Below are 17989 nucleotides of genomic sequence, written 5' to 3'. Positions count from 1 at the left end.
AGGGCCAGAGGACGTGACTCAGGCCCCCGAGGTTCCAAAGTCCCCATGCACACCGTGACCTGGGAAGAACAAACAGACAACAGGGATAGTATGGGCCTCACCAAGATTCAACAAAAGGTCAGCAGTTGACAAGGGCAAAGCAGTCACCATCGAACCCGCCACGGATGACAACAACCTACAAGCCCTGATTGACCAGATCGACACATAGGGTGAGGAAGAAGACGATGCATTCCAACTCCTGTCACTACCTTCATATCTCTCTTCGTGGAATGGGTCGACCAAGATACTAAAGGACTTGGACCCTGCCAAGACTATGCTCCAGACCCCACTCCTTCTGGATGAAATAAGGTTCGAGGGGTTTTCGCTAGGGCGCGTTTCGAGCATCAAGTTCGAAGATTGGGACCTTGCAGATAGTGACAAGTTCCCCGAATTGGTCGAAGACAAATTATTGCCGCGGAAGTGGTTACTAGGTGTGGAGAAGGCGAGATTACTCAATCTAAGGTGGATACCTCATTATCACCACGCAACCATCACCATATTTGTGATCCGACAACTGCTCTGTCTCATACATGATGGGTATCTCTGGTTGGAAGAGTCGATTCCGATCCAAGGCCATTCTAGACAAGATGGCAGCACAACAACACAAGAAGGAATGCTAGCAACGGCTCACTCAACTGGCAGAAAAGACACGTTAGGAACAAAAAGTTGCCTCGCAGCAAGAGGCTACCAAGAACTCAACAACAGAAGAAACCCTGATAGATGAGGAAATGGGCTTGACATAGGACTCACAATAGGAAACGGAGATGCAGGACCACATGGACTAAGTCAAGTGACCGCGCAGTAAGGAATCACCGCCTGCACGCAAGAAGTCCAAAACAACGAAGGCTCTGGAGAAAGAATTCATTGATAGTAGCTAGCCAGCGAGTAATGTCCCCACCGGTGCGTTGACAGAACTAATCACAGAATAGAGAACTGTGTTGGGGAAGATCCGAGTGCCCGAGTGTAGTTGCGGGCATTACAAGTGCAACCCCTCAGCAGGGTCACCCTACATTTAGTAGAAGATACAGCCGCAACCAAGCAGATGTTGTGCATGCACACACCAAACACCTTACCGTTGCCAGTAGGCGCTTTCCTAGCCAAAGCCACAGGCAAAGAACATAGTTGGCGACTAAATCTGACCGCCCTGCCCCCGGAAACACTCTACCGACTACAAGAGGAGGTAACTACTGAGTTTTTTGCCAAGGAAGGTCGCGCCCTCCACACCTTGATAGAGCAGAGGGAAAAGTTGGAACAGGTCACTCTCCAGCGCGATGACCTGGTCGCATGCTACCAGGAAGTAGAATAAGCTGTGGCGGAGGCATGCAACTCGGTATTGGAGCTAGCTATCCCTGAAGACCTTCCAACAACAACCAAGATTCAGCACATGGGCGACGAATTTTGTATGGCACAAGAGGAGGCCGCAAAAGCCCAGGGGGAACTAACTTTACAAATTGCAGAGCTCAGACTGAAGGTGCATCCACCCACACCTCCGGAAGTCCGAGAACGGTGCCACGGTGAAATTCAAGCAGGACTGGAAATGATGAAGAACGCTGTCCGCGAGTGCTCGGGACTATTAGATCAGTCTCTCGGTATGCTCACATCCCTCCAGGAGGACCCGACCATACAACGAGTGGAAACCGAGGCTCGCGATTTGTAGTAGGCCTATGACACAGTCCAAGGGGCTTCACAAACAGTCGCTATCACGTAGCGGTTAGCAAAAATGAAGGAGGCCCAAGCTCTCAAGGCCCAAGTTGACCTCGTACGTCAATAAGAGGTAGTGATTAAAGAACACATCTAGCCCTGGCTCGATGAAGCATTTGGCGTCTCTACAACTATTGAAGGCAAGTTAGCACATATGCAGGCAGTATGTGATACCGAGCAAGCTACTGTAAGTGATACAGATGCATCAATGACTCGTATGGAGCAGGTATAAAGGCTCGTAGCAGAGTTTGTTGAAGGTACACGTGACATTCAGAAGTTGCTGACCGATCTAAACGCTAAGATCACCACACCTGTCGTGTGACTCAGGATGAGTCACGATGATTATGTTGGGGGACTGTTGGGTAGCGGAAGCCCCGCGTACCAGTTTTTGGACTCAAAACCCAAAATTTTGGGTAGAGATAGGGTAAAGACTCCATGGGATGCGTGGAGCGCAAGTTGTAATAAGTCAAGTCAAAGGGTTGTCCACCCAAAGATAATTTAAAGAAATGTAATTTGAGTCGACCCACCCATGGTCTGCGGACCATGGAAATGTATAAATAGAGCGAGGCTCTATGGTTAGGAAGTAGCTAGTTTTTTGGCATTATTCTAAATGGTAATGGGTTTTTGAGGAGTGAAGTCTTGAAGCATCTGTAAGTCCAAGTCAGGGGTGTTGGTAGGTAGATGGAGGCTCTACAGCTATGTGCGTAGAGGCCTAGTAGAGTCTGCAGCTGTGTGCGCAGACCCCTGCAGCTCAGTGCGCAGGGCGGATCTGGATGTATTGGTGAAAGAATTGAATAAAGATAAGTTGATTCTGAAATTCTGTGTTAAATATGAATTATTGCGGATTTGGCTAAATTGGGGGTAATATAACTGTTTGATTTACGTGCGTATTCTTAGGGTATGAGTCTGTGCAAATCTATATCTTTTCTAAGTATGCAAACTAGTTATTTTTGTTAAATGTTTGCTTAAAGACCATAAGAATTAGATCTAATCTATAATAACTCATTAAGTAATTAGTATTGAGGGATAGTCATGTTTCAGATCTGCGTGGAAGCAAAGCAGCGCGAGGCTACCGAACGGTGCGTGAAACCTCCAGACCACATCAAGACATCCCGAAGGTGGAGAAACCTGGTTCCAGCACCCTCCCCTGCTACCTTGGGTGAGACTTCAGTCCATGCTCCACAGGTTGTTGCCAAAAGGGCCAGTAGTTGTGATATTTGTTTGGCTAAATAACTCTTCCTAACCTGGGTCAGGCCCATATAAGCCAACAACTACTGGATTAGAATGAAGAGGATCCTTTCAGGGAGGTTCAGACTGATAGGCCACAGAGACTGGTTCTTAGTCTCAACGGTTTATGGACCCCATATAACAGTGGAAAGAGAGAACCTTCTCACACATCTGCAAAGGTTGGGAAACATGCACACAGAAAAACTATGGCTGATAATAGGCGATTTTAATATGATCACATCCAAAGAGGAAAAGAAGGGGGGACCATAATGGGAGGAAGCAGACATGGAAAGATTTAGAGAAACACAGACAACTCTAAAAATGATTGATATATACACCATTAATGGAAAATATACTTGGAATAACAGAAAAGGAGGAAGCAGGTAGATAGCTCCCAGGTTGGATAAGTTCCTAGCAACAGAACAATTTCTGGGAAAGACATATTCTATGCAGTGTTAATTCTTCCTTGCCAAGGATTAGACCACTGGACCATAAAACTAGAAATTGCCATGAACAATCAAAACTAGAACAGACCTTTCAGGTTTGAAGCTTTTTGGCTACGAGAACCAACCTTCATAGAAAAAGTGGAGCAATGGTGGCAGAGCAGTGAGGCTAAAATAAAAGGAAGGAATAAGATGCACACACTCCAATTAAGATTAAAGGAGCTAAAAGCCAGAATAAAGAAATGGAATAGAGAAGAATTTCGTAATATTCAAAAATACCAAGAAAAGCTTCAAACGGACATGAAAAGGATACAACAGAAAATAATAGAAGAAGGGAGAACAGAGGAACTAGCGCAGGAAGAAGGAGGGGTTTTAAACAGACTGGAGGAAAGAAGAAAATAGGAGGAAATTTTATGGAGACAAAAGTCAAGAGTACAATGGCTGAAAGAGGGGGAAAGAAATACAAAATTCTTCCACAGAGCCATGCAGCAGCACAGGTAGCAGAATAGATTTTTTTCCCTAAGAGATAACCAAGGCAACAAGTTAACTCAGAAAGAGGAAATGGAAAGACTATTGATACAACACTTCAAAGGCATCTTGACGGAGACACAAAGCAATAGAGAAGAGGAGATAGCAAAAATAAGTCAATACATTCCTAAAAAGGTGAATCGAGAGCAAAACATGGCACTCCTAAGGGTAATCACTGAAAAAGAGGTAGAGGAGATAGTGAAGACAATGGCAAAGAACAAAGCCCCAAGACCGGATGGATACACAGCAGAATTCTTTCAAGCAACCTGGAGTTTTATGAAGCAAGACATTGTAAATGCAGTGGAAGAATCAAGATGCACGAAAAGAATGCACCCAGCATGGAACACAACCTTCCTAGCATTGATACCGAAGCTAGAAAAGGCTGATGAACCTCAAGGTTTTAGACCAATAGCATTATGTAATGTAATATACAAAATCCTAGCCACCATAATGGTGAAAAGATTAAAATCAATACTTCCAGAATTGATCGCAGAAGAAAAAACAGGGTTCGTGAAAGGGAGACAGATAGTGGATGGAATCATAGTTGCACAAGAAGCGATTCATTCATTGAAGAATTCGCGACACAAAGGAATGATGATCAAACTCGACTTAGCAAAAGCTTATGACAAGCTAAGCTGGGAATACCTCTAGAGAATCCTAAAAGCTTATGGGTTCGATGATAGATGGATAGAATGGATAATGTCTATGATCTCCACTCCAAGCATGTCCATACTGTTAAATGGAACACCTACAGAAACCTTCAAGCCGTCCCGTGGGCTTAGACAGGGGGACCCACTGTCACCATTCTTGTTCATAATAGCAGCGGATGGTTTGGGTAGATTAATAAAAGCAAGAGTAAATAGTGGGAAACTAAAAGGCCTTAGATTATGGGGAGAAGAACTAACCATTACACATCAACAATTTGTAGATGATGTAATGATGTATAGTCAAGCCAATCTTAAGGAAGTGAAGAAACTACTGGAAATCCTTGAAGAGTTTACAAAAGCATCAGGAACAGAGATAAATAAGGATAAAACATAAATCTTCTTTTTCAATACCCCAATTATTTCACAATCATTCCTAGCCAGAACAATGGGGTTCCGAATTGGGAAGTTCCCCACCAAATATCTGGGAGTGCAGCTGAGCAACAAGCAAAATAGAATAGCAAATTGGGGAGGCCTGATAGGGAGAATTCAAAAAATAATGGACAACTGGACGTTCAGAACACTGAACATACTGAGTCACCTCATTCTCCTTAAGTTGGTCCTCCAATCTATGCCAATATACCAAATGGCCAGTCAAGCTATCCCAAAAACTATATGCCAAAAAATGGTGGAAATTTTCAAAAAATTTCTATGGCAAGGAACAAACAAAACTAAAAAGTGGGCACTACTCTCATGGAAATGGCTGAGAAAATCTTTAACAGAAGGAGGATTAGGGTTGCGTGATCCATATATATTAAACCAAGTAATGGGTGCAAAACTATGGTGGAGGTGGATTCAAGGAGGAGAAGATCTATGGAAAACGTTATGGGAAAAGAAATATGAGATGGAAAGGTCCCCTGAAGGAAAACTACGAAGCCAATCAGAAAAGAAAGGCTCAGCAATTTGGAACCTAGCAAGGTCAAATAGGGACCTGATAAGAGAACATAGTTTTTGGGAAATTAGGGAGGGTGACAAAGCAAACTTCTGGAAGGAGGCATGGCAACAGAGAGAAACCCTCAACCAGCAACCTCAACTCCAAGATATTCAACAGTTCACCACCCAAATGGAGGAAGACGCAACCCAGAACTACTGGTTACCTGAAAAGGACGGTTACTGGAGAAAATGGAAAATGAAAAATGACTGGCAAGAAGCACCAGAAATAGAACAATGGGTAAATTACAAAAAGGAAATGGAGACAAGGAAAATTGCAGTCAAAGATGGTTCAGACATAATAAGGTGGGGAAAACGCATCAAAGGAATGTTTACGATAACAAAAGGATATTACATAAAGGCTAGAAGAACCAGCAACCCAGACATCAAAAAATGGGATAGAATCTAGAAAATGAAAACTTGGCCAAAGGTGGCGTTATTTACCTGGATACTGTCCCATGGGCGAGCCTTAACCTGGGACTAGTTGAGAAGGAAGGGGATGCACGGACCATCACACTGTGTCCTATGCCAGGAACAAGAAGAAACAATGGAGCACTTGACAAACTCCTGTAGCGTCAGCAATACCCTGTGGAAAAACCACCATCAGCTCTTCGAGATTAGCGACAGAGAAACAAGCAGCATAACTACAATAGTAGAGAAATGGAGGAGTAAACCATACCATAATATAATCTTGAACCGAGCCTGGAATCTCTCCATAGGGTTCCTCCTGTGGAACATATGGAAGGCAAGAAATCGGTTGATATTCAAGGAAGACGAAAAAGCTAAGAAGGAAATATGGAGTCAAACTATACAGAACATAAGAGAAACCATAATCCTTGAGAAGTGGAACGACGAAGACTGGAAGATAGACCCAACAGAGACACACATTCTGAACCGCTTGCAAATCAAAGTAAGCACCACATGCACAATAGGAAGAGAACATAAGGTAGGTAAAGCAAGAGAAGAAGATCACTATAGGAACTCACCATAGGGATTCACAAAGCTAAACTTTGATCGAGTAGAAAAAGGCAATCCAGGGGAGGCGGGCATAGGAGGGATATTCAGAGATGATGGAGGGAGAACCCGTTGGGTTTATGTGATGGAATGTGGAAATGCCTCAAATAAAGAGGCAGAATTCCATGTGCTGAATAGGGGGATAGAAATAGCTATCAGGGAAGGGTATCAAAACCTCCAGATAGAAGGAGACTCGATGCTCGTGATAGAAACAATCAAACAACTACAGTAGGGAGTACCAGTAGAGAAGCTGAGTCAAATTTGGCAGATGGCATGGATAATAATAGAAATAAGCCACCAATTGAGGAAGATAGCCTACATCATACCTTCCCATGTGAGACACAAAGGAAATGCTCCTATAGATTACCTTGCGAATTGGGGATGTCGGAAAGGAGAGCAGCAACTGGACGCGAGCATGGAAGAGCTCCACCAAAAAGAGGAAATGGAGCAATTGATCGAAATGATAGAACAAGACAAGCTCCAGAGTGAGCATCTAGATAATTCGCCCGGACATGACGGGAACAGAGAAGGCAGCCTCCAAGAGTATGGGGGCAGAGATGGAAAGGAATGGAAGAGGAGAGGGTAGGATAGCAAATCCGAGAACGGGCAACAAATTAATGCCAAGTGGCAGGGCAGAGTCAGTGCCCCGACAGTAAGAGTAGCCGGGAGAGGAAAGACATAAATGAAGGACGATGGACAAGACATGAGGGAAGCATCCCAAAGCAGGAGGGAAGGGAGGTGTGCCAAGGCGAAAATAGGACAGCTGGCAGTAAAACCATGAGGAGGAAATGAAAAAGGGATAAAATCTAAGGAAAAGGGGAAATAGGAATTTTGTATACAGACGAGAAAGAAGAAAGGTGGCGAGAACGAAAGAGCGGGCAACAAGCGGGAGCAGAAGGAGGAAGCAAGGTGCAACACGGTAAAAGGGTATGTGACATCTCTCATCCCAATCTATGAAAGAGTAATCAGTCTGAAACATAGGTTAGGAATGTAGAATGGTATGCATATCTGGTTTGATCATCTCAATTGTCATAGAAATTTTAGAGGTCTGAAAGGAAATTATCGTGAAGAGTTCCTGGGTGCCAGGGATGGAGAGAAAGTTAAGAGAAAGGGTGAGGAGTATGAGAGCAATGGCTTGCATGACCCAATTTCACTCGACCCCCACCTTAGAATAGAGGCCCTGGTAAATCATAGTCCAAGGAAAGGAAGAACGCCTGTTGCGTTGAATGACGACAGAGGGGATAGGAAACTCCAGAATCCCTGGGGGATGGAGTTTCACCTTAAGGTGAGGGGAGAAACCTTAGCTAGCCAAAACCTGGCTGACCATGCTGAAAAACCCAAGCCAAGGGGAGGTCTCTGCAACCCAATATGCACAAGGAGTGAACCCTCGAGGGAGAAAAGGAAAACGAACCAGAAGTGGGTTTTTTGCATGAACTAGGCTAAGAAAAGTAAACATGGGTACCCCAAGACCAAAAGAATTATTACGGCCACAGCCATTCAAAGTAGGGAAGGAAGCCAGAGGTTAGAAACTCAGAGGGTGGGAAATCGATGGAGTGGAAATAAGAGGGGGTGGGGTGGGGGTGAAAATCCATGGATAATAATGTAAACTTAAATGACATGACTGACATTTGTGTTCATTCTGTGATAGGTCTTGCTTCAACACAGGGCAAGACTGTGAATCAGAACAAAAAGCAATAGGAAAAGAGAGCTAAAGGCCAAGCGGAAAGAAGAATGGCCCCCAGGAGAAGCAAGAGGACAGTGAAGAAAAAAGAAGGCACCAGCAGTCAGGGAAAGAAAAGGGGCAGGAAGGCCGACGGAGAGCAAATGAAGAATATCATAGACTCCTACATGGAAGGAAACCCGAAGGAGGTCAGAGACCAAATTTGGAGCTGGGAGTGAGATTTAAGAAACAACCTTAGGTGTAGAGACTTACCCATGGAAGAATGGGAAGGAATGTTGCAGGACCCGAGGACAACAAATGGCAGGCAATCGTTGTTCAAAAAGACCCTGCAACAATACTGGATCATGAAACACGTCGTAGCCCGGGCTATGACTCTTCACCATGAACACATGGAAGGAGAAGTTCTAGACAAACAGGAAAGTAGCAAGGAGAAAGACCCAGTCCGGGTGGAAATTCTCAAGGACATAGCGACCATACAGATCCAGACCTACAGGAACAATCTAGCACTAGGCAGGATCGAGCAGACCCTGATAGAGATCAAATGGAAACTGGCACAGGGACGCGAGCTTCCAGGCCCTAGGGTAAAGGCTTCAGGTCCTGGTGCAAAGGCTTCAGTTCAGATAGCATCCTCTGATGAGGATTAGTTTAGAGTCTGATATTTTGTTTTTGAACTCCATTTTAGATGAAGGAAATAAGCATTTATGTTCTGATCTTTAGAAACAATAGTAGAGACAATCAATCTAGAAGTGGATGGATTCTCATGAACTTATTCAAATTTTGGAATGGTTATAATGCTGACCGGTGGTCACCTGGTTTCCTTCGGGCAGGTGACTAACCAGAGGATATGGATCCAATTTTTTTTTTTGAAATAGTAAATACAGAGAGCTCTACAATGTTTACAAAAACAAAAAGCATTGGGTAAAGTAGCCCTTAGAATTAAATTAATGGAGTGTTGGATAGGAACGAAGAGGAGGAAGACATTATGAGAGGATGCAAAATGAAAAGTGGGTGGAAAAGAGATATGGTAAACTTTATGTTCAATGGCTATGGTGCAAAGAAAGGCATTATCGAGGGATGTTGTCTCAAAAACATCAACCTCAATCTAAGTATTACTAACTAGCCATAGTCAATTCTAAAAATTCTTACCTCTTTTTTTACTTATACATGTATATGGATTCATTATTTGTCAAAGAAATCAATAGTTTGTTGGCTTCTAAGCAGTGGACAAGGTTCTTACTACTGACTCGTTAGATTTTACAAATATCTAGGAAGATAGCAAATTGTATGCAAGGCTTGGAAAAATGCATCCCATGTATGGATGGGGTGTGAAGTAGGCTTACTTGATTGATGTGGATTGAGATTAACAACTAAATATGGAGTGTTTAATTGAATATCCCTCCAAGTCTTAGAAACAACTTTGAATTTTAACCCAATAATTTATAGTTTTCTAGCTTAAGAGATATTTATATAAGTCTTCAAACAAAGCCGGCCAACTACAAAGCCATAAGTCTAAGAAATAACTTTTCCTCTGGCTTGCATATTTTGAAAAGGTAAAGCAATTAACAAATTGGAAATGGGATGAGGACCCTTGAATCTACAATTTCATAATCTCCTTAAAATGCAAGGGAATTTTTCATGTGCCAAATTAGTGTTATATGATTCAAGTTCAATACATTCCAAGCATAACTAACACTAATAATAATAAAAAGAGGATAAAGTAAAGAAGTACAAAATAAAGAAGAGTGTTAGGGTCCAACCCTAACCCCCTTATTTATGTAATAGGGTTGAGTCATAGTTATAGTTAAGTAAAGAGTCAGTAAAGCCCATATTAATAATTGTAAGTGGTTGACCCACATTTAAAGAAGGGACCACAGTTAGTTGCAAATGGGCCATGGTATTAGATAGATGGTATTAATAAGAACCATGGTATTGACCCATGGTATTGACCCATGGTATTGACCCATGATATTGCATGTATGAATCCTATATAAAGGATAGAGACTCCCCTCGATGAGCATCGTGTCTTATTTTGTAATTGAGCCCAGCTCTATTGGAGGTTGCTCCCTTGAAGAGGCAAGTGAACATTGCTTTCCTTTCTGAATAAAAAAATACTTTCTGTTATTTCTTATTGTTCTGTGTTCTGGGTATATTTCTTCGCATATTTGGTATTTTGGTATCTTCTCGCAAGTCAAGAGCATAAGAAGTAGTATCAGAGCACTTTCCAAGGCCAGTGGGATCTCCATTTTTAGCAAAATATATATTTTTTTGGCTAGAGATGTGTTCCGACGTCTTTAAACCATGGGATCTATCGTTGAGTGCATAAACCTGTAGATTTTGGAAGGCATGCATGTAGGAAACTCAAGAGGTGGTCATGCTTATTGGACTCCCTTGTAACCCCCATGGGTACCCCTTCGAGTAGTAGCGCATTAGACAGAACCGCGCATGGACTGTCTTCCAAGTACCCTCTGGGTATATCGGAAACCCCCAAGGATCTCTTGAAACCTTGCCATAGATAAACTGTCGACGGTCTTGCTGCTACAGTACACTGAGAACAACACTCAGGGAGATTACTCGCGCGTACGATAGGGTAGTTGGGTTGTATGGCTAAGGGTATGGTTGATCCTCCTTAGTTAGTGCCCTGAAAGATTGGGCTGAGTATTACTGTTAGACCCTTATGTATATTGTGATCTGTAGCACCTGACACTCCTTGAGACCATAGTTCCCTTGTCTCTCTCTAGATCACGCATCATCTTTTCCAGATCAGATCTAGCAGGTGGGCTTCTGTTGCAGCCGCAACAATCAATTCCGCCATTCATATCTCTCAGATCCGCCATTCAGATCTATCAGATCCACCAATCAGATCTATTAGATCCGCCATTCAGATCTAGTTGTTTGGGTTCTGTAGCAGTCGCCACAATCAGATCTGCCATTCAGATTTAGCAGCAGGGGTTCGATCACTGCCACATTCCTACTCATACTCTGCAGTTGAGGGTTAGTCGACAGATCATACTATTTGTGTGGGCCCCTATACCTAGGCGTGATTCTCGCAGGACTGTTATCGGGAAATCTAGTATCTATGCAGAGTTGCTAGTCCCACTAAGACAGGTAGCTATCTTAGAAACAAACAGATTAAAGTTACTTTCGTTTTACTTTATGAGAAGAAGATAGGAGAAGATCAAAGAATACCAACCTCAATCCTTCGCTTCGTTCTTTGCTTGTTCCTTCTCCTCATCGACAATCTTTGCCACTTCTCCCTTGACCACTCCGCTTCAAAGAGTACCTGTAAAGTTAAAGCAACATAATACCTTCAAGGTGAAGAGATCTACAATCATAAACAATATAGGACCAAATATATATTAACCACACAAATGCATATACTATCATACAGACAAGAATGTGGAGGAAAACTTGAATAGCTTTATTAATATGACGATTAGAAGAGAGGATTACAACCCATTGTTCTGACCCAGTGTCATCCTCCCAGCATGAAAGCCCTTCTTCACCTCATGAAAAGCTTAGATCACCCAACACTATGATATTCCACCAAGAAACCAACAACACTTCCTTACAAGATACAAAATTCCAGCCCCTCTGGATCTCTGGGATGAGGGATCCATATATAGATGATTGCAGGGAGGTGAGTCAGCTTCTGGGATTTTGATTAGTGCCTTCTCTCTGATAGTTCTTGATTCCACTTGGAGATTGATGATCTCTTACTCATCCCTAGGAGAATTCAGAGAGGCAAGTGTCACAGGAGAGGTTTCTGGAATATTTCATGATCATCCACCTTGCGAACTGTCTCTGCCATTTGTCTATTCTCGTTCATTGCACCCTATAGAAGGACTTTTCAGTATGCATCACACCTCCCGTGTGTAGTAGGTGCGATGCATCTCACCCTCAACACTGAGAAATCAATATGGTCTAATTTTGACCATTTCTGAGTATTTTTTCATGGAGAAATTCTGGGAGATGATGTAATCAGCTGACCTTGTTCCTTTAGGGTATTAAACAACACTTTTAGGGACTTAGAAGCCCTTGTTTTATGGACATATGTGATTGGGGTTGCAGTGCCCAAATATGTCTATAACAGTTGCCCCCTAAAGAAAGAGGTCGTTAATATTTTGATGTCGGGTGAAATGCTTTATCATGAGGATCCAAGGTTTTTCGAACTGGAAGGCGACCTGTAATAAGAGACAATACAATACATTATCTTCATAACATTTTCATGATCTAGCTGAGGTGGGCATTCGCATGCTCAGCTTTATAAATTCATTTTCATGTACATAGGACAGACAACCGTTTGTGTGGCAGACTGATGACTCTGATAGAGCCATCATCCTTTGATTCGGATGATCATCTGTGCTGCAATTATGTACATTTGATGTCTTTATTTTATTGAATATATCATATCTCGGATGGATGAAACTAGATATGGGGTCTTCAAACTCGTCCAATCTTCGCCCGAAGTACAAGTCGATCCATGTGAAAAATGTTATGGAGTCAAACATGGAAAGACATCGCCTAATTACCAGCTGATGATGTAAGTTGTTAACAGGTGCGAGAGGAATCACCGATAATGATGATGACCCTCAAGGTATGGCAGTACAATTCGCATGGTGTGAAAATGGGACTTGGCGTCGAGCACCACGCAAAATCTCTTGGTCGAAGGCCATTGATGTAAACCTGTCGCCGAAAGTGAGAAACTTGCCATTGAGGCATGCAAGCTTCAAAGTACTGAAAGGGTTGTTCCTAGGTCGACTTCTTGGATAATGAGCTGGTGTCGACAAGAAGTGACCCATCGTAGGAGGGCCTTAATGAATCCAACATCTATGACATGGAACGGAGCAAATGACTTTTGGAGGTGAAAACGATATGATGATACAAGGTTCAGGGTGGCAGTCATGAAAGAATGAAGCGTAAATGTATTGCAGCATATGAGACACAAAATGGGTTGGTGAATTCTTTGGTCGACTTCTCTTGAACATATCAGCGACACTTGAAATGGATTGGTAGCGTTAACCCCAAATATGGATGGTATGATGGACCAATGGTTATATGACCGGTGAACGGAATAACCTAACCCGACTCAGACATGGAGTGAAAGTGTCATGTTCAAGAGCGACTTTGCTACCAATAAAGTTTCTTCAAGTTTTCTTCCCAATTTTTCCCCAGTCATTGCTAACCAGTACCTCTTTATTTTTATCAAGCTTGAGGAGGATAACATATGCTTGTTCTATATTTTTCCCTTCGGGCAAACCCGTTGCTATGTTTTAACGAGCCTAGCGACAGTGAAACTCGTTCTTGTCTATATGGACACGTTTATTGCTATTGGTTTTAACGAGTTTAACGACAAAGATAACTTGGTCCTTTTCAATTTTAGAGAGTCTGAAAGGGACGTAAAGGAAACTCCAATAATCCCTTTTCGTCATATAATCCCATAAGTTTGAAAAAGTATAAAACAATACGAAAGGGATGAATTTTCGATAATTTTAATGATACGAACAAAACAAGCGCTTGATCTTTTTGTGTAATAATCCCTCAGGTCCAAGAAGATTAAAATCTAGAGGAGGGATAGCACTCCCAGTAGCTTTAATGAGCTAGAGAGGCCAACTGCTCGGAAATCTTTTCATATTTTACGAGTCAGACGAAAAGAGCTTAAATGAGACTCGTTTTTTGAGGAACAAGTGATGATTTCAGGTAGCAGTTGATTCCAGGTAAGGTTTGGAATTTTCCAATCACGGCAGTGTCACAAGTATGGCTAACAGGATCACTCTTCACAACAGTTCCTCAAAAAGGGGTAAACAATCAAATGGAGGTGTATGATCAGCTAAAACAGAGTGGATGTGATGATCAGAACACGACCAAGGCTCAAAAGCTGATGATAATGCATTCACAATGGTTATTTACCAGAAATTGGTTCATTTTTTAATGAGCTTAAACTCTGGGGGAAAATTTTTCTCTTTGCTTAGGTTTAATTTTTAACGAGCTTGAACTTCACATAAAAACTGCTCGTGGTGGGTTTATTTTTTAACAAGCTTTAACCCTGCGGTAACACTGCTTGTGATAAGTATGCATGCCCCCAGCATAATAATGCAAATCGAGGTGCATGCTCCCCAAGCTTCATTGCATTCAACACAATGAAGGTTTACCTTCGAGATCTTTGAAAGACTCGACTTGGATTTTATGAGATTGTAATCAAAGATTCGATTTGGAAAGGGATTTGTTTAATTTTTTAATGAGGTTGACACAGTAAAAGAACTATCCTCATGACTCCTTGTTTCATTTTTTAATGAGGTCGACACGAGATAAGAACCATCCTCGAAATCCACCATAGTTATAGTATTTAATAGAAAATCAAAAACTGAAGCATGATTAAGGTCGCTGGAATAATCTTCGTGGTAATCTAAATGATGGGAACGATGGTGGTAATCTTCCCATGGTGCCTCTCCTATCATCATTGATTGAATGATTCCTTCGTCTGTATAATGTACATATGACCAAGGATCTGAAGAGGTGCCAAATTCCTTAGACCTATCTATCAAAACACTCGATGAGTGTTGATTTGGGTCTGCCCCCCAGGCTAAGAAAATTGATTGCTACAATATTTCTAAAATGGCAATGATCCATGCTGTCAAAAAGTTTAGAAATCTTCTGAATCTAGAAGACATCATATTGCAGGTTCCCACCGTGGCCACTTCCACCAGATTGTTTGGAGGCGGTAGGGAAAAATTCCCCATTAATGTAGGGTCTTTTAGTAGGCCTACTCCGACATTTTGAAGTGATTGAGAGCTTCCATGGATCACTGGAATGCTTCTTGTAACTTGTGAACTATTGGGGAGGAAGTTTTGTTGGTCGATGATTGTAATCCCTCCTTGGAAGGGAAATGCAAATTTCTGAAGTATGTCGACACAACTGCAGCCATAGCATCAATCCAGGGCCTGCCTAGTAGGATATTGTAATCGAGGTTTCCATCGATAACCTTAACATCAATTTCTACTGTTTTGCCCACTAGTTCAACTTGCAAGTTACTTAAAATCCCGTATGGAGTGTATGATCATCCATCAAATACTTTTAACGTCGTTGATGATCGCAACAAGGGTGGTGAGCCTAAATTTTTCCAGCAACTCATTGACATAATGTACATGTAGATGCCCCCTCATCAATAATTGTTCGATGAACAATTTTGTTGAGGGCTTTCACTTGAATAAGTAAAGCTAGTTGAGTTGGTAACTGAGGGCCATATCCTTTATGATTAAAGGTCACAAGATTGGAATCCGTTGGGTCAATCCCATCTATTACTGATAATAAAGCCTGCTTTTGGGAGGGGCAATTTTGTAGTACCTCAAGTGTCGACATAGCAGACGGCGATTGGGCCAAGTCCTCTACTATATTATAATGTTGTGCTACTCTGGCACGAGGATTAAATGTCGATTTGTGTACTACTCCCTTTGGCTGTTTTATCATTAGTTCAAGAATGATGGGTGGCGCAACTTCGGTCGAAGTTGTTGTCAAACTACTAAGTTGATTAGTAGCCTTGTTGTTCGACAACTGTGGATTCCCGTAATCTTTATTCCTTGTCGATATCAAAGCATCATTTTGCTGTTTTGAAATGGACAACATAAGCACTTGGGATCGAGAAGCATTATCACTAGCAACCAAATTGGTTCCTAGGTTTGGAAGCAGATCAATCAATACCGCTGAGGTTTTTGAATTCTTGAAGAATTTTCTAAGCTCAGCTTTATGTGGACAATCTCTCGTCCAATTATCCTCATCGCATAGACACCCCACAGGGGGTTTCCTTTGCCCGGAAGGGTTTGCAAAAGATTTTTCAGGAGACGACTCCTCTTGTTTCTTCTTCTTCCTTTTCTTTTTCTTCTTGCCCCCTGGTTGCTTCGGTTCTTTGCCTTTGTCAGTCGACATGGCATTTACCTCTTAGGCGAGAGGTTCTTCATTTGCATTTTGACTAGAAACGGTACGGGATTTCTTAGATGTAGCCTTTGTGGTTTTTTTTCTTGTCGTACCTATCACGCCATTGCTGGCATGAGAGTCTTTTTTTGATTTAGGAGGAGGAGGAACAAAAAAATCTGGTCTAGGAGCATCAGGAACTTTATCGTAGAGCGTGCCAGACTGAGTATATATCAAGTCTAGATATTGTGCACAAGCAATGACTTTCTCTTCAGCGATGACTCCTCCCTTTGCCACATCTTCCGTAATAGAAGGTAATAATGACTTAATAAACCATTCAGCTAGCAGCTAATCAGGAACATATGTTTCTACCATTCTGCAACGACGTCGCCACTCATGAATATGATCAGATATGTGAGTGGCCGTTGTTTGTTTGAAATTGGTAAGAAGCTCTGTTCTTGTTTCGTACCTTATGGGTAACTGAAAATGGGTTAAAAAGGTTGTGGCTAGGGTACTGAAGTTATCAAATGAAGCTCTAGGCAATTCGATATACCATTTTGCTGCCGGACCAGTTAACGTTCGCTGAAAAAGGCGAAGCCTAATCGAATCATCGTTTAGAGTATTAGATGAACACCATAGATGAAAGGTCATCACATGATTCGACGGGTCTTCACCCGGATTTCCATTAAATTTAGGAATATCTGATGGAAGTTTATGTGGAATCGCTGGCCACCAAGGGGCATAAGAAATTGGATCATTCGTCAGCTGGTTTAGATCTGGTAATTCTAGAGTTGCTACAAAGGGCAACTGTTGATTCAGGTTAGGCAAAGCATACCCAAGATAAGATGGAATCCCCTGAGCAGTGGGTCTTTGCATAGCTGCATAATGTATTTGATGCTGGTAACTTTGATAAGGTTGATGGGCATAACCATTATAGTATGGTTGTTGATAACCGCTTTGGAAATGTGGTTGCCCATTACTTACAAAGACTTTTTGGTCAGGTCCTTGATATGATTGCTGGAATTTCGGTTGTTGAGATTGAACCAACCATGGTTGTTGGACCATTTGCTGTTGTTCAATACTGGATGATTGACCAAGATGAGGAGTCATAGTACTTGTTTGAGCCTGAGTCTCTCCAGATAAGGAGGCACTAACCTGAGGTTGTGATTGAATCGCTGAGACAAGAGGCTGTTGTATTGCAACTTGAGAAACTTGGGGTTGACATACAATAGGTAGCGCTTGTACTTGCGATGCAGTCACGGTAGCAGGTATAGTGGGAATATATGACACAGGATGGATTGGTTACATTGAATATACAACCCTTGGTTACTGACAAAGTATTGGTACCCAACCGCTGGATGTCATTCCAGTTTGACCTGAATTTTGTTGTAAACTCCCATATGGTTTTTCTCCGGGAGGGAACAATGAAAAGGCATACTATCCTCCATATGGTGGAAATCCAGTACTTTAAGGGTAGATTTGCCTTTGAAGACACATTAGATCAATTTGTTGAGTTTCAACATAAGAAATACCAGATGAGAATCCGGATGAAGAAATAGGAACTAACCATGTCGTCGAAACAGTCCGTGATTGGACTCTGGCTTGTTGTTGATAACTTTCCGGGACAGATGGTATACCGACGAACATCGTTGGAGTAGCAGCAGGAGGCTCTGCCGCTGCTACGTCGGATGACACAGTCCTGGATGTCAATGGTTGTTCAGACATATCTAGTCTATCCAAGAGATTTTCTAGTGATTTCGATTGACGTTCTTCCACGATTGCAGAGAACTCGATCAACTAAAAATAAAGGGGAAAAT

Source organism: Pinus tabuliformis, chromosome 8 (assembly GCF_031772625.1).
Source record: "Pinus tabuliformis cultivar Carrire ecotype Pingquan chromosome 8, CPIR1, whole genome shotgun sequence".
Taxonomy (NCBI): Eukaryota; Viridiplantae; Streptophyta; class Pinopsida; order Pinales; family Pinaceae; genus Pinus; species Pinus tabuliformis.
The sequence above is the reverse complement of the archived record's forward strand: the minus strand, read 5'-3'. Positions refer to the sequence as shown.